Consider the following 18,156-nt stretch of genomic DNA (forward strand, 5'->3'; position numbering starts at 1 on the left):
TCACCAACCTGTAAACAAGAAGTGCCAAAGGTTCGTTAATTTTACAAAACCCAGCTCTGCCGTGGCCTGGGGGTGTGAAATCTGCCAGAAGGGGTGGCCAGGTGAGCGTGGAGGCACAGCAGGGAATGTTTGAGATCCCCAGGACTCCCATCTGCCCGGCAGAGCTCTCCAGGAGCAGATGTTTGACTGTTTCACGCAGCTGCCTCTCCACCCCGGCGGCAGCAGCGCCGCGGATTAACGGGAAACCCGAGGTTGAAGGCAATGATGTCTGAAAATAAACTCGGCGTGGCAGCCTGGTGGGAAGCAGGGCTGATTAACGAGAGTGAGGAGCTCTGGCAGGGTTTGAATGCAGCTGCTGCTGTGAAATCACCCCAAACTGCCTTCCTGTGGTCCCACTCGCCTTCCCTGGGAATGGATGGGGTGGAGCCAGGAGGGAAGAGGGATTTGAAGTTATTTCTATTGCCTAAATCTCTGTTTTCTTGCTGTTGCCTTGTGAAATTGCTCCAATGTTCACCAAATGGCTGAAAGGACTGTTCTTCAGTGAGGGAAGGTTGGAAGTGAAAGACGGAGCTGCTCAAGGTTTGTCAAGGTTGGAACCCAAAAGGATGGAGCTGTTTGAGGGCTGTCAGGTTTGGAAATGAAGAAGGGTGGAGCAGCTCAAGCATTTTGAACTCAAAATGATGGAGCTGCTCAAGGTCTGTCAAGGTTGAAACCCAGAATGATGGAGCTGTTCAAGGCCTGTCAAGGTTGAAACCCACAAGGACAGAGGTGCTCAAGGTCTGTCAAGGTTGAACCCAAAATGATGGAGCTGCTTGAGGTTTGCCAAGTTTGAAACCCAAAAGAACAGAACTGCTCAAAGTCTGTCAAGGTTGAACCTAAAATGAAGACAGAGCTGCTCAAGACCTGTTAAGGTTGAAACTCAAATGAAAACGGAGCTGCTTGAAGTCTGTCAAGGTTGAAACCCAAAAGGACAAAGCTGCTTGAGGTCTGTCAAGGTTGAACCCAAAATGATGTAGTTGCTCGAGGTTTGCCAAGTTTGAAACCCACAAGGACAGAACTGCTCGAGGTCTGTCAAGGTTGAACCTAAAATGAAGACAGAGCTGTTCAAGTTTTGTCAAGTTTGAAACTCAAATGAAAACGGAGCTGCTTGAAGTCTGTCAAGGTTGAAACCCAAAAAGACGCAGCTGTTCAAGGTCTGTCAAGGTTGAAACCCACAAGGACAGAGCTGCTCAAGTTCTGTCAAGTTTGAAACTCAAATGAAGACAGAGCTGCTTGAAATCTGTCAAGGTTGAAACCTGAAAGGACAAAGCTGCTCGAGGTTTGTCAAGGTTGAAACTCAAATGAGAATGGAGCTGCTCGAGGTCTGTCAAGGTTGAAACCCACAAGGACAGAGCTGCTCGAAGTCTGTCAAGGTCGAAAACCCAAAATGATGGAGCTGTTCAAGGTCTGTCAAAGTTGAAACCACAATGATGGAGCTGCTTGAAGTCTGTCAAGGTTGAAACTCAAATGAAGTCAGAACTGCTCGACGTCTGTCAAGGTTGAACCCAAAATGAAGACAGAGCTGCTTGAGGTCTGTCAGGGATGAAAATCAAATGAAAATGGAGCTGCTCAAGGTCTGTCAAGGTTGAAACCCAAAAAGATGCAGCTGTTCAAGGTTGAAACCCAAAAGGACAAAGCTGCTCGAGGTCTGTCAAGGCTGAAACTCAAATGAGAATGGAGCTGCTTGAGGTCTGTCAAGGTTGAAACCCAAAAGGACAGAACTTCTCGGGGTCTGTCAAGGCTGAAACCCCCATGCAGACAGAGCTGCTCGAGGTCTGCCTGGCTGATCCCAAGTCGCGACTCGAGCTCTTGCCTCTGGCTGTTTGTGGGCCGCGCTGGCTGGAATGGCAGCACAAAGCGCTTCCCCAGGCTCTGAGTGCTTTCATCAGGCAGGCCCAGGGCACAGATGGCACATTCTGCAGTCCCTGCTCGTCCCAGGTCTGCAGGGAGCAGGTTCTTACGGAGAAGGCTGTGGGGTCAGAAAGTGCACTTTGCCAAGATTGAATCCTCAGCAGGAATCGCATCTGCCGCACTCCATTGGCTTTACTTTTGTTTAACAGACCATAAACAATTTGTTTACACAGACAGCTTTTCATCTTCCACAGTGAATCATCAGCGAGTTCTCCAGGGATCAATCCCTACTCTGGTTGTTGCTTTTCATTTATATCCCAGGCTCGGATGATTTAGATCATCAGCGTTTCCATCCCAGCTCCGAGGCAGCTGCTTTATGGCCTTTTCCTTGCACAGAGGATCTTACTAAAAATCCACATTATGGACCTGGCAGGCTGAGCTTCGCTTTGAAATACTCCGCTGCGAAGTAGAAAAGAGATGTTTCGACCTGTTTGCCACAGAGAGGTGAAGCCAAGTCCATCAGTGCCCCAAAATCCAGGTTCCTCTCCGAGCAGAACCCCTTTGATGGGGACAGTGATGAGTTCTCGCTCAGTGGGTGATGAAAGGACGGGAAATGTGTGACAGACAGAGCTCAGAGAGAGGGGAAATCACCAAACGGGCTGAGGTGATGCCCTGGGGTGACCAGGAGGGTATGAAAGCACAGCCAAGGGGTTTTTAGTTAATTTTTAGTTAACAAGTGGATTTTAGTGAGAGAGTTATCATCTGCTGGGATCAGGCAGAGCCCAAAGCTCCAGGAAGGGCAGCCTGGGATTCAGGAGTGGCTGGAAACACAGAGAATTGCAGAAAAACCTTCTCTGACCTGCAGGTTCATTTTTGGTCCATCTGCAGATTACCCTACAGGGCAAGTGTGGCACATGATCCTCGGGTCAGAGTTGCTGGATGTGTTTCAAAGGATTTCTCTTTATTTCTAATTTTTAGGTGTTTTTAATTCACTTTTTTCAGTTTGACATCTCGGGTTGGATGCACTTTGTGTGGCTGCACCTCCAGAGGCTGAATGGCTCCAAAGTGACTGCCAGCTCTTCATATTTCCATTATTTTTTTATCGAGAACCTCTCCTCCCGGAGCCCAAATAATGCAGAATTTTGGTAAAAAGCATTTCCCTGAAGTGCCAGGCAAATTTTGGGGAGATTTCCCTCACTGGGCTGCAGAAGAAACACAAATTTACAGCCCTTGGGGTTGATTTTAACCTCAGATGGAAGGAGATGCTGCAGCTACCTTGTGAAAAATCCTGGATAAAATACTGAGATTATTCCTCGCACCAAATGTACTTAATTCAAATTAAGTCTTGGAAGGCACTGCTTTTTCCTGTCGGGGTGTTTATATAAAAAATACCTTCGGAACAAATAATTCATTATCCTCTCACCTTGCATTTGGTGATTGTTTATAATAAGAGTCCACTTGGAGAAGCAGTTGGCTTTTTCCTTCATTACATACACACAGACCCAACGAATTTTTTATACTCCAGTAAACATAATTTGTATTTCACGACGTGTTATGAGTTTCCCGTTGTATGAATGTCTTAAAATGAATTTATAAATAATTTTTATGGTTCAGTGAGAAAAGCCATTAAGGTGTTTTAAATGTTTGGAAGTGCAGGAGTTGAAAGAGTGGGTTGATATATGGGGTGCAGAGGGAGTTGGGAGCTGTGCAGGAATGCTGGAAAGGAAATCTAGAAGGTTTCAACCACAAATTATTAAAATTGCTACTGGTGGAAAGAGTAGAGGAGAGAATTTTAAAGGTGAAAGAACATGAGAGACGTTCAAGTAATAATATCACGGCGTTGGCTCACTTACTGGGATCTGTTTAGATCAAGGTAAATGTTAGGTTCATTTTAAATGTTTAAATACTTCTGTGAAGCTCTGCAAACAATCTGTGCTGAGGCATTGTCCTTCCCCCACACCTTGGGGGTGTTTGAGCAGAGAAATTCCACTTGTGAGCAAAAATTCCTCGTTATTCTGGATAACACATTGTATAAGGAAAAAAATAAATGTATTTTGTGACTTCTGGAGGTGAATTTCTGCCCACGAATTTCCTTTTTCTGCTCCAGCATGAACAGCATGATGCCAAATCCACGGGGATGACTGGAAAGTCAAGTGTGGCACCATTTCTGCTAAAATCCAGGAACTTCCTGCAGTGAATTTCTCAATCACCTCGTTTGGAAGGAGAGCAAATTCTGAACTCTAATTATCTCCACATCCCAGGCTTTAAGATCTCTTCATTTGGCTTTTCTGCGGCATTTTTAATGAACTTGGAAGGAGCATTTGAACCCAGAAACCTCAGTGAAAATGTGCATTTTTATCCCTCCCTCCAGCTGCCATGCCCTGCAGGCTGGGATTTTGCTCCAGTCTGGATGTCCTTCCCAAGTTTTCCTGGGAAATCAGCTGGGACAGGCAGGTGAGGGAGCAGGGACAAGCAGCAGGTTCAGGACATCCCTGAATCCTGCTGAATTCCATGGGAATATTGGGATAGAAGGGTGTGGAGAGGCAGGGCACAGGGAATGGCTTCAAACTGCCAGAGAACAGGGATTTTGGGGAGAAATTCCTCCCTGGGATGGAATTCCCAGAGCATCTGTGGGAATTCTGGATCCCTGGGATGTCCAAGGCCAGGCTGGAGCACCCTGGGATGGTTGGAGATGTCCCTGGGGTGGCACTGGGTGGCATTTAATGTCCCTCCCAACCCAAACCATTCCAGGATTTGATCATTTCTGGGTACAATTTATTTATCTGTCTAAAGCAAATTATTCAATCTCTTCACATGACTGCAGTTAGCAGAGAAATGGTTCCAGAAATCATAAAACCCCAGTTTTGGTTATTTCAAGTGCTGGGTGTGGAGGAAATCTGTGACTCGGAGAATAAACTGGACATTTCCAGGCTGATGAACTGAGAGGGGAATTTTCATCCTCCTGAGGATTAAAATGTTGGAATTGATAAGGAATTTTGTGTAACTGCCTAAGCCATTAATTAAAACAAACGACCAAAAACTAAACCCACACACATACCCGACCACACGAACACAAAATTGGGGTTTTGTTGCAGAACCTGCTGGAAAATGATGCCACAAATAAATCAGAGTTTTCATGGAGAATCCACAAGTGGTTCCTGGTTGTGGTTTCTCCCCTGAACTCCCTTTTTTTTTGGGATCCCTGGGTCTGAGATTCCCCAGGAGTGCAGATATTTGGGAAGGACAAACATCCTGATATTTTGATTTATCCTGAATATTAACATTCAGATCCCTTGAAGCCATCAAGGAGTGTCTGGGTGGACTTTTTCCTTTCAGATATTTCCCTAAATAACTCATCTTCCACGTCGGGATTGCCATGGCAACGGTTCGTTTGGAATTACAAAACAATTAGATATCAAACCCCCACAAAATCCATCAGTGCCAAGAGGCAGGTAGTGACTTCAACATCTTCATTTCTGGGCGTTAGAAACCACTAAAAAATCGTTAAAAAACGACTAAAAACTGCCATGGTTTGATGGAGGATTGCACTAAAAATCTCCCAAAAGTGTTATTTAGGTAGAAATGCCCAATTCCCTTTTGAACGTGCTGTAAAAAGTGGCTTTATTTGAGTTAAAATAAAATAAAATTAAAAAAAAAAGAAACAAACCAAACCTCACGCTGTCCCATCCAAATTCCTACTCACTAAGCTTCAGTGGTAAATTATCACTCTGCCTTTCAAACCCTATTATTGTGCAGCTCCTTCAATATTTAATTTCCACTAATGAACACTCTCCAGCCTCATCACCGAGGAGTTTTCTTTCTCAAATCCCTCACAGAACCTGAAAAACTTCTACCCCAATTTCTGCCACGTTTGCCTGTGAGCAAAGCCTGAAAAACAAGAGATTTTTTCGATTGCAGGAATTCCACGGTAAATGTCACTCTGAATAAAATTAGAATTTTTACATCTCACCACCCCTCTGCTGTGCTGCAGGTAGGCAGCGAAATGCATGTGCTGGCTGGTGGCAAAATGTCATTTTTCTGTCTTTTGAGCACTTGTGGGTATAATCCAGGTGTGGGGATGATATTTTCCCTGCTCGAGGTGACTTTGGGAAAGGGCAGGGAGAGAGGAGGGAAGGGAAAAAGTGTTCTGTGAGCTGGAAATGAGGGTGGAAGTTCTGTCTGAACGCCAGAGCTGCCGTTTGGGAGGTGTTGGAGGGATTGAACAGCACGTTCCTGGTTAATAATGAAATAAATTGGGACAGAAATGGGTTTTGTGGGGGTGGAGAGGCTCTGTGGGAGCAGCAGCAGGGAGAGGAATCTTCCTGGCTGGCGGGGTGAGTTTGTCAGAGCTCTGGTTTTACAGCTGGAGGTTGGTAAAGAACCATGGAAAGGGCAAAAATGGCACCAACTGAGTGATGCAGAGAAAATTTTGGGTTTGGAATGAGCTCTTCCCGAGCTGACAGGAGGGATTTGGGGTCTGACCTAGGGAACAGGGACAGGAGGAGAGGAACAGCCTCAGGCTGGGCCAGGGGAGGCTCAGGGTGGACAGCAGCAGGGATTTCCTCAAGGAAAGGGAGATCAGGGATTGGAACTGCCCAGGGAGGTTTGGATTTCCCAACCCTGGAGTGTCCAAGGAATTCCTGGAGGTGGCACTGAGTGTCCTTTGTGTGTCATTTGGCACAGCTGGGACTCGGTGATCCCAGAGGGATTTTCCAGGCTCAGGGATTCCATGGAGAGGAGGCAGAGCACAGCCAGGGCAGATCCCTCCTGCTGTGGCACTTGTCACCTCTCCTGGGACAGGGCAGGGATTCCAGGGACATGGCCTTGTCACAGGGCCAGGGAGCTGTGACAGCTGGAGCTGGACAGGGTGACACAGTGGCATTGGGATGAGGAGGTGACACCGAGATGAGGGGGTGACATGGTGGCACTGGGATGAGGAGGTGACATTGGGATTTGGGAGAGACACAGTGGCACTGGGATGAGGAGGTGACACTGGGATGAGGTGGTGAATGGTGGCACTAGGATGAGGGGCTGACATTGTGGCATTGGGATGAGGAGGTGACATGGTGACACTGGGATGAGGAGGTGACACAGTGGCATTGGGATGAGGAGGTGGCACTGGGATGAGCGAGTGACACGGTGGCATTGGGATGAAGAGGTGACATGGTGGCACTAGGATGAGGGTGTGACATTGTGGCATTGGGATGAGGAGGTGGCATTAGGATGAGGAGGTGACACAGTGGCACTAGGATGAGGAGGTGGCACTGGGATGAGGAGGTGACACGGTGGCACTGGGATGAGGGGCTGACATGGTGGCACTGGGATGAGAAGGTGACACTGGGATGAGGAGGTGAATGGTGGCACTGGGATGAGGGTGTGACATTGTGGCATTGAGATGAGGGGGTGAATGGTGACACTGGGATGAGGAGGTGACACAGTGGGTGACACTAGGATGAGGAGGTGGTGCTGCTGCCTGTGCTGAAGGTGAGGCAGATGTTAAACACCTCCTCCTTGTCCTCAAAACTCCCAGTGACAAGGACGAGGACAAGGACAGTGACAAGGACAAGGACAGTGAAGGACAGTGACAGTGACAAGGACAGCACGAGGTCACCCACCAGATCTGCTGCTCCTGAAAACCTCCAGTCACACCAAGAACCCCCTAACTGTGTAACCCTTTTATCTCGAGAGGTTTTGGTGTGTTTGGTTGGCCTTGAAATGAGCAAAATACAGAAATATGAACCTTAACACCTTAATTCATTTACTATGAACACATCAACATTTAACAGGAATATTTCATTATTTTCTGAAGAATTATTACAGAATATCCAACCAACAGACTTGACTATTAATCCTGACTCCAATCCTTCCTGCAAACACATAAAAATTCCTGGATCTCTTTTTCCCCTCTCCTCCAGGATCTGGCAGCAATTCTCTCCAAATGAGTTGTCCATCTAAATAATTCCTGCTTTTTCCAGGGTGTTGGGATCCAAATCGGGGATTTAATGTGCAGTTTAACCCGCAGGTCATTTTTATCGCGTGGAAATGTGAGATAAATAAATGGATCTGGGCTGGTTTTTGTTGTGAAGTGTTTAATTTCGGCTGATGGCATCAAAATGCAGCGAGCTCTCACCCAGTGAGTAAAGTTTAAATTGAATTTCCCAGGAACATTTGAAGGGTGTCAGAGTCTGCTGTTCTTAATTGGGATAGCTTGATAAGGAAAATTTTATTCCGAGCGCTGATTGAAAAAGAAACGATGGGAGGAGGTAATCTGAAAGAGAACAACACTCTTTTTTACCCTCAAATCAGCTTTTTCTCTTCCAAAGTGCAGATAAAAATCTATAAATGATTATATGCCATCGCATTGTTAACTAATACAATTTCCTTCTTTTTAGGGCAGTTCCTGCACAAATGATGTTTAGGACTATATTCTGTATTCCTAAGGAATATTTTAAGAATAATGGCATAGCCAGCAGAAGGAAATCCTGGCATGGAAAAAGGATTTGAATCAGTATTAATAGTCACAGCTGTTGATTGGATATTCTGTAATGATTTTTTAGGAAATAATAAAATATTGCCGTTAAATGCTGATGCTCCTGCATGTTAAGTTAATAGCAAATTAATGAAGCTGTGAAGTTTCACAAGACAGACATGTCTGGAATGTCAGGAAGCAAAATGTTACGTTTTTCATTTTAAAAAATAAATAAAATAAAGCAATGAACAATGGAATGATTGAAAGCAGGCTCGGAATTCAATTTATTCCACCTTCACTTTGGGATAACTGGGAATATATTAAATACTACCATTAATTAATGGCCATAGAAATCATCTAATTGGGGAATAAGGACTTTCATCACACGAGGCAGAGCAGAGAGAGGTTTCATTGGTAACTTCAAAGCAGGGAAAACCCAGAGCTGTCAGGAATATTTCAGTTGCCACCTGGACAAAGGATGTGCAATTAAATAAGCAATTAGTTATGGGTTATTCACTCAGCTGGGCTGCTGGATACTCCAGCAGCACGTTAACCTTCAAATGTCTGCTTTTATAGCCCTTATTGTTCACCAGTAAATTAAATCTGAATTAAAAAACTCACCCCACCTGGGCTTCATCTTGCAGAGAGATTTTGCTGCTGATTGTTGATCAGCTGGGAGGGTGAGGAACCACAGAGGGACAAGCTGGAGGGAGATGTGGAAGGTGATCCTCCCTGCCTGAAATGCTTTTCAATAACTGAGGGGAGAGGGAAGAAGGAATGGGAAAAATTCCTTTAAAAGGGGCAAAGTTTTGTGAAGAGTCAGAGAAATATGGAATGGTTTGGGTGGGAAGGGAGTTAAAGCTCATCCAGAGCCATGGGCAGTGACATCTTCCAGCAGCCCAGGGTGCTCCAAGCTGGTCTTGGGCACTGCCAGGAAAATAGCTTTTAGTTAAACTATTTTATTTTATTTTATTTTATTTTATTTTATTTTATTTTATTTTATATATTAAATCTCTAAATCCCTCCTGCAGGTCTCACTGGGTCCAACCCCTCAGTCCAACAGCCCCATCCCTGTGCCAATTCCCAGCGACTGGAAGGTGTTTAATAAAATGGGAAGAACTCGATCAGAACTGAGATATTTTTTTCCCAGAGCACGTGCTCCATGCACTGTGTGCTCCAGCAGCAAAAGCCATGTTCAGCCCTGGGCACCTCATTTTTCTCCTTGTCGAGCCAGGTAATGCATTTCCTCAGGAGAAAATCAGTTTTTCTGCAGGAAAAGGCAGAGCAGGAGGTGCTCAGAGGTGCTGTTGGTGTCACAAGCTCCCAGCCATGCCCTGCTGCCCAAACCTGTGACTGCCTTGCCCTGGCACAGAGTGGGGATTTCTGTCTTTTACACAAATTGAACAATTTGGGTTGGGATGAAAAGCCTCCTGACATTTCCCTGCACCATCCATCACCAACCAGGCTCCAAGTGCAGCCAGAAAAACCCTAAAGTGAGCACTTGGGAGGGCAGTGAGCTGTGAAACACAACAATACATACCAAAAACTTATCAAAAAAACTGCCTAAATTAATTCTGCCTCACATAAAAACAAACCCATCCGTAAAGTTGTCTTTGCTCAAAAACCAAAGTATACTTAGTAAATAATATGAAAAAAATAAAAAAACACGATGTGTCCCACAAAAAAATTCAATTTCAAGTAAAAACCACATGTAATGTTAAAATAGCAACATCTCACTATTTACTAAATAACATTATTTATACATAGTTATGTGTGCATATATATATATATACACCCTGGAATAACAGCAGGACCCAAAACCCCAAAGTGGAAAGAAATACTGAAGGAAATCCCACCCTCCTTGTGAAACAGAACTGGGTTCAGGTTTTATTTTAATGCTTAGAAACCTAAGAAAACTCCCAGTGGATCCAGAATCCTCCTCAGGGATTTGATTTGGAGGTACATCATTTTCTTGGCACTATTTTACACCCGGGAAAAGGTCCTTGGCTCCCCAAAATCCCAAAGCAGAAAAGGAAGCTGAAGGAAATCCCATTCTTGTGAAACAGAATTGGGTTCAGGGTTCCATTTTAATGCTTATAAACCCCAAAAAGCTCTCATTGCACCCAGAATCCTCTTCAGGGATCTGATTTGGAGGTTCATCAATTTCTTGGCACTATTTTACACCCAGGAAAAGTTCCTTGGCTCCCCAAAATCCCAAAGCAGAAAGAAAAACTGAAAGAAATCCCATTCTCCTTGTGAAACAGAAGTGAGTTCAGGGTTCCATTTTAATGCTTATAAACCCAAAAAAGCTCTCATTGCACCCAGAATCCTCTTCAGGGATCTGATTTGGAAGTACATAATTTTCTTGGCACTATTTTACACCCAGGACAAGCTCCCTGGCTGTCACAAATTGTGTTTTTCTCCCAGGAACTGATGAGTTTTCTCATCCCCGGGCACTGTGTGCTTCCCCAATATAAACAATCTCCTTTCTGTCCAGGAACATTTAGGGATTTAGGACACATTAGGATTTCTGCTACATTTTGGAGCATTTTTTTATTCAAAGCAGCGCGAAGAAAGAGCAGATCTGGGATTGGATTTAGCAGTTTCTGTGCTTCAATAAAGTGAAGCAAAGCCAGGCAGACCAATTAGCCCCAAACGCCATCAACTGATCACACTGGAAATGTCGAGCGAAGTTCTCATTGCTTAAAGGGAGAAAACTCTGATATGAATTCCAAATAAATCAGAAATATTAATGTGTTGGAGAAATGGGTTTAATGATGTATTTAAAAACTATTAAATTAATGTTTCTCATTAGCGGCGCGGCTTAATCATTCTTCGCGAGCAGAGGGGAGAAAGCAAAGCAATATCGTAAAAGATCAAATAGCGATTCAAAATTAATTAATCCAGCCTCGTATAAATCAGGTAGCTTCAATAAAAACACCAGTTCAGTATTCAGCTCTTACGGGCAAAATTCAAAATAAAAAAAAAAAAAGGCTTAATTAGAGCCTTTTCATTCAATCCACCTGACCTATTTATTTTTAATTGAGCTACGGGGTGCTGAGCATACTGTGAAAGCGCTAATTGCTGTAGTAAAGTTTTTAACATTTCCCCTCCGGACTCAACACCTTGTTTTGTGGGAGAATATTTCGGAATAATGGAGGAAATTGGTGCCTTGCTGAGCTGGGAGGTTCTGTTGTGTTCCTTCCCAGCTCCCGACGATTTCACGTTGAGCAAACACCTCGTGGTTCTGCCGCCCCGAATTTCCTTTGCCTCTGACAAGATTTATCTCGCAATTTGCGCTTTGTGAACTCGTTAGAAGAGGCGTTTGAGTGACAGCCGCGGCAGAGGTTGCGTTATTAACTTTAATAATTTGTGAAGTTCAAGCTGCTCGACAAGGCTTTGAATGAATTATTACTTTTACATTTCATTGCTGCCCCTGTACCTCCTGGCGCCGATGTTTCCTTGTGATCGTACAAGCACGGGTGTTGTCCTGAATAATTTGTGTTCCTCCCGGAGAAATGAAAGGAAAATCAGATCAGAGGCAGAGGTTTTCCCCTGAACTTCACCACCTGAACTGGGTGAGGATGCTGTGGCCACTGCTGTGAGCTGGAGCTGAACCACAGCGATTGCTGTCAAACGGATATTTCTATCGCTGCCTCGCTAATCCTCTTCTCCTGGAGCTCCACGTTCTGCTGAATTTCTCAGGCACTTATCCCCAGCAATGGTTTCCAGCGTTGCAAGAACAACTCCATTCAAAAGGGGCTCTTCTGGAGCTCCCAGTGAGGAATCAAAGCTCATCTGATAACTCAACAGTGAGGCCTTGAGAATCAACCCCACCTTGGCGAGAGCAGATTTGTTCCAGGCTGGCTCAGGAATGTTAAAAATGGGAATGTTAAAAGCCCTGATAGGATATTTTTGGGGATTTTTAATGAAGATAATTCAGGTCCCAGTGCAGAATCAAAGCTCATCTGAGAGCCCAGCAGTGAGGCCTCAAGAATCAACCCCACCTTGGTGAGAGCAGATTTGCTCCAGACTGACTCAGGGGATGTTAAAAGCCCTGAAAATATTTTTGTTTTGTTTTTTTTAAATGAAGACAAGTCAGGTCCCAATGCAGAATCAAACTTCATCTGAAAGCCCAGCAGTGAGATGCTGAGAATCAACTCCACCTTGGTGAGAGCAGATTTGTTCCAGGCTGGCTCAGGAATGTTAAAAACCAAGATAAGATTTTTTTGTTGTTGTTTTTAAATGAAGATGAGTCAGGTCCCAGTGCAGAATCAAAGCTCATCCGATAGCCTCGTAGTGAGGCCTCATCAGCCCCACCTTGATGACAGAAAATTTGTTCCAGACTGGCTCAGGGAATGTTAAAAGCCCTGATAAGATATTTTTGGGAATTTTTTAATGAAGATAATTCAGATCCCAGTGCAGAATCAAAGCTCATCAGATAACTCAACACTGAGGTCTCAAGAATCAACCCCACCTTGGTGAGAGCAGATTTGTTCCAGGCTGGCTCAGGGGATGTTGAAAGCCCTGAAAACACTTTTTTTGTTTTTTTTTTTTAATGAAGATAAGTCATGTCCCAGTGGAGAATCACAGCTCATCTGAGATCCCAGCACTGAGGCCTCAAGAATCAACCCTACCTTGGTCACAGCAGATTTGTTCCAGCCTGGCTCAGGGGATGTTAAAAGGCCTGAAAAGATTTTTTTTAAAAAATTTTTAATGAGGATGAGTCAGGTGCCCGAGCCTTGCTGAGCTCACTGTGATCCCTGGGAGGTGAGAACACCCTGAGCCTGCCTGACTCAACCTGTGTTCAGCTGCCCTGGGCAAGAAATTGATAATATTTGTGTTATTTGCTCCACCCAGCAGACAAAAACTGCTGAATTCTCCCACCAGGAAGGTTAAGCTCAGCATTTCCTCTTTGTTCCAGTCTGTGTGGCTTTCCTGGAATTCTCCCTGAGTGTCCAATGAGGACATCTAGGAAATCCCAAATGGAGCTGAGCTGCCTCAGGCTGACCTCAGCCCAGGCTGCCCAACTCCCTCTCAAATCCAATCTCCGAGTGGATTTGCAATAAAAAACTTCATTGTTCATTGATTTTTGAGATGGATGTGACCATAAATACTCCTCTGATGGTTTTACATCCCCACCTGAGCTTCAAAAGCAACCCCAGGACCTCAGAAAGCCTCCAACTCAACACCTCCAACCTGATGTGACTCCAAACCTTCCAGCCAGGCTTTGAAAACTCTTAAAACCTTGTAATGCTCCCTAAGTGGGGATTAAGTGATCTCAGGCTGGATAAAAGCAAATTTCGGGGCTGGGATGGAGAAGCTCCTGCCGTGTGACCCCACAGACCCTTTGAAGTTAATCCAGATATTCATCCAAACACCACCAACCAGCAGGAGGCTTTTCATCCCAAACCACGGGGAAAATCAGAGCTTCTCCTGCTGCTTCTGGAGCTCTAATAATTGGCTTTACAAAGGGAAATGGAGGTGATTTTTAAATATGGATTTCATTTTACAATTCCCCCAAGCTTTGAGCATCCCCCTCAGTAATTCCTTCCTGGACTTTGGGTGGACTTTTTGCAGCCTGAATGAAAAGCCTCGTGGAACCTAATTGAATTTCTCCCACGATTTAATGCGGAAATGGTGAGGAACAGATAACTGTGCATTAGTTAAAGGAATCTCCATGATTAGTTAAATCTGCAAGATTTTCTGGGAAGCCCTGAAATTCCCTCACTAATTCTTTCTCCTGCCATTGAATAAACCCGAATATTTTCCCAGCACTGAGGTGTTTTCCTTCCCAACAACACCAGGAAGTGGAGAAACCGAGTGGATCAAACAAAATTTGTGCTTTTTCTTTCCAAAATTGTCCTTAAATCCCTGGGGAGCAGCAGCTGCACCCAAATGTTTTTACAAACTTCTCCTCTCTTGGCTTCTCAGTGACTCCTCAAGGCTTTGAGGGAGGTTTGGGAAGAGAGATCCTGATTTTTTAGGGAAGTCAGGGCCAAAATCCAGACTCTGCCACGAGAATATTCCTCCTGCAAGGCTTTAAAAACCACGGGAACACTTCTCCCGGCTGCAGAGAGGTTTCTAATTTAAATAAAAGGAATAAATCACCCAGGAATGAAGTGCTGTTCGCTCCTTGTGAAATCTCAGGGACATCACCCATCTCTGCTGCTTCTCCTGAGGAATTCCTGATTTTTTGGGTTTTCTGTACAATTTTTTTCACTCCTTCCTGCCGAGGCATTTCTCCCACAGCTCCTCTCAGGGCAGAATGTTATTTACGATGCTCTAAATGCGTTTTGCTGTGGACAACTCGTCCTGAAATGTTAATTAAAATCGGTGGAAACCTCCAGTTGCAAAGGGTTGTTACAACACCTCATAAAAACCTCATTTCCAGAGCTCTCCTGGAGGTGGAAATACAGCAGGAGGGGTTTTCCTTCACCCAAAATTGTGATTATCGACCAAAAATCAGGGTTTGGCCCCAGAATTTGGGGTTTCAAGCTCAGCCCTCAGTCTGACCCCACTCTGCTTTCCCATTAATTAGCCTCCACACTGATTATCCAGGGAATTCTCAGGAATGGTTTTGGAAGAGTTCAGCTCTGGTTGCAGAGTGTTAATAAAGAGCTAATCACCTGTTTAGGATGAGTGATTAAAGAAAGGGTATTAAACGAAATAAAGGCCTTTTATTCTGGAATGGTGCTCTCCGGGTGGTTATTAAAGAATATCTATTTCTCCTCAAATTCATGCTTGATTGTAACCTTGAATTAATTTTCAAGGGTAGATAAGGCTGTGGATTGTGGTGTTTTCTGGCTGGAAGGGGAGGAGGGAAGGGAAGGAGATCCACAGAGAGCAGCAAGGAGCTGGGAGTGGAAATAGCAAACTGGGGATACTGGGACACCTCAGCCTCTCGAAAATTCCCATCATTTTCTATACGCTTTATATATTATTTTATATACCCTTTAATATATATTTTTATACTTTTTCTATATCCTCTGAATTCTCTGGCACCTCACTAGTGAGGCAGGGAATTGAAAATGATGCTGAATTTGCCAGCAAAACCCTCAGTCCTGGAGCACAGAGAGCTTTTCCACCCCAACTTCAGCTGTGTGGAATCCTCATGTGGAGAATCCCAAACAAAAATCTGATATAAAAAAAAATAAACCTCCTTTGCTGTTGTGGTGAAAGAAAAGGGAAATTACTGCTGGTGGCTCTGGAAACATTTTGGTTTGGACTCAAGGAGTCACCAAACTGCCAAGAGTGTCAAAGTGAGTGATGAGAAAAAGCATTTTTTTTAACAAGCCTGGCCTGTTATTCTTCTCTTTCTTTGCTTTAACATTCCCAGGTCAACAAATGCCACTATTCCCAGTTTTGCAGGAGCTGCTTCTGATGTGTCACTGTTGAGCCGCCAGCAGAGTGAGAAGACCCAGGTTCAAAGTGGCATCAAGAAGAAGAATTTTATTATTTAATTCCATCTTATATAGACTTTTCAGAGGTCACTCAGATTGGTCAGTCAGAAACCTCCCCCTAGGCCTGACTGGCCAGGCCTGAACTGTCCAAATCTCGAGACACTGTTTTTAATAACATCCAAACTTTATCTTTGTTTATAAAACACAGAAAGAAGAGTGAGAAGGATTCTCATGGGAAAGATCTGTGCTAGCCACACCCATGAGAATTCTTTCTCTCTTCTTCCTGTGTTTTATAAACAAAGATAAAGTTTGGATGTTATTAAAATGGTCTTTGGAGACAAGGGTGGTTCCAGCCTGGCCAGTCGGCCTGGTGTCGCTGTTGAGCCGCTAGCAGAGAAGAAATCCCGGATTCTCAGCGTGGCATGAAAAGAGAGATTTATTATTTTGATTCCAATTTATATAGATTTTTTCAAAGGTCACCCAGATTGGTCAGTCACAAACCTCCCCCTAGGCCTGACTGGCCAGGCCTGAACTGTCCAAATCTCAAAACACTGTTTTAACAACATCCAAACTTTATCTTTGTTTATAAAACACAGGAGAAAGTTCTCATGGGAAAGACCTGTGCTAGCCACAGCCTGGGGGGAGGTTTTGAACTGGCCCAGCCTGAGTGATCTTTGAAAGTCTATTGGCGCTGTTGAGCCGCTAGCAGAGAAAAGAACCCAGTTCTCAGTGGCAAGAAGGAAAAAAGCCTTTATTGTTTTGATTTCAATATATATATAGTTTTTTCAGAGGTCGCCCAGATTGGTCAGCCAGAAACCTCCCCCTAGGCCTGACTGGCCAGGCCTGAACTGTCCACATCTCGAGACACTGTTTGAAAAACATCCAAACTTTATCTTTGCTTATAAAACACAGCGGAATGTTCTCACGAGAAAGACCTGTGCTAGCCACAGTCTAAGTTAGAATTAATTAATAAATTTAGAACTTTTGCCACGTTCAGAGCCTCAGTCTTTCTCCCTGCTGAGCATCCTGCCGCCGCTGGGTTTGCTGCTGGCTCTGCCTGCTGTGCTCTGAGCTCACCTGCAGTCAAACACGCCGCGGCAATATCCCTGAAGCTCCTGCTTGAATTCCACCCGCAGTTTGGATTTTACGAGGCAGTTATGTGTCAGTTAAAGGGCCTTTTGTGATGACTGGGAAGAGCAGGTGGATTTTAGAGCGGCGGAGGGTTTAAAAGCTCGTCGCCGTTTTTTAATTGGAGTGAGTTTTAATATCCGAGCGACATCTTTGTTAATGCATTAAAGATGTTTAGCGCTATTAATTGATATGGAACGGAGTAGCGGCGAATTTATGATGTGGCTTAAAATACCAACTGGTGTCAAAGCTATTTCTGCTTTGCATTTCTGCTAAATGCCAGCTATAACTTGCTGAGGACCTGACTATTGATTAAATTACCTTCCAATGAGGGCTCAGAATCAGGCAGTGAACATTCCTGATAAAATGAGGATGAAATCCCTAATTTGGGAGCATCAGGGAAGGTAAAAATTCTGCTTTATCCAGGGGCAGTTCAAGCACTGGCTTGGCTGATATGGAATAATAAAGTTACTGACGAAGATTAAAATAAAATAATTAAAAATACAAGAAGAAAGGGTTGTTTTTAACCTGGTTTTGGGTTTTTTAATTTTTTTTTAAAATTTATTCTGCCCACCATAGAACATCCCAGCAGTCGTGTCACCGGGACAGGAGATAAAGGAAGGTGAGGAAGAGATCAGGGTTAGCTGAGGATCTCAGCTTTGGCCCTTTCTGTAAAATTAAGGAAATTTGCCTTCTGTTCTCCCTGCTTTTGCCTTCCTGCTCATTTAAATACAAGTCTTTCAAGGAAAGTTATATAAAAACCTTGACAGCTCCTTATGGCAGCTCCATGTGATGAGGAGATCAATCATTCCGCAGCTTTTCTCCATTTCCTATGCTGCCTTCAGTGCCAGAGTTTGCTTTATTTTTTATTTATTTTTTTCCCCAGCAAATGGTTTCCTCTTCATGCTGTGGAAATTCGCTCTGGGTAGTCTGAGCATGTTGAGAGTGACAAAAATCTGGTCAGAGAGTGGAAAAAGGGGAGGATGTCCCCAAAAAGGGTTTGGTTTTTTGTGCCTGATGGGATTTGGGTGCTGAGGGAGGAGCAATTTTTGTCTCTGCTGCTCTGGATCCAGAGGCAGATGGAGAGGCAGATTTGTCCCCAAAACCCTCAAGGGGTGCTAGAAAGGAACTTTTATTTACTCTTTTCTCACCCCCCAGGTCGGTGAGAAATAAAATAATTTGTTAGAACCACTTATAAAATCTGGAAGAGGTTCAAAGAGCAAATTTTTCCTTTTTTTTTTTTAATAAGTATTTATCGAAACAGTG

The sequence above is a fragment of the Lichenostomus cassidix genome, chromosome 22, assembly GCF_008360975.1.
Source record: "Lichenostomus cassidix isolate B80296 chromosome 22, HeHo_3.0, whole genome shotgun sequence".
Lineage (NCBI taxonomy): Eukaryota > Metazoa > Chordata > Aves > Passeriformes > Meliphagidae > Lichenostomus > Lichenostomus cassidix.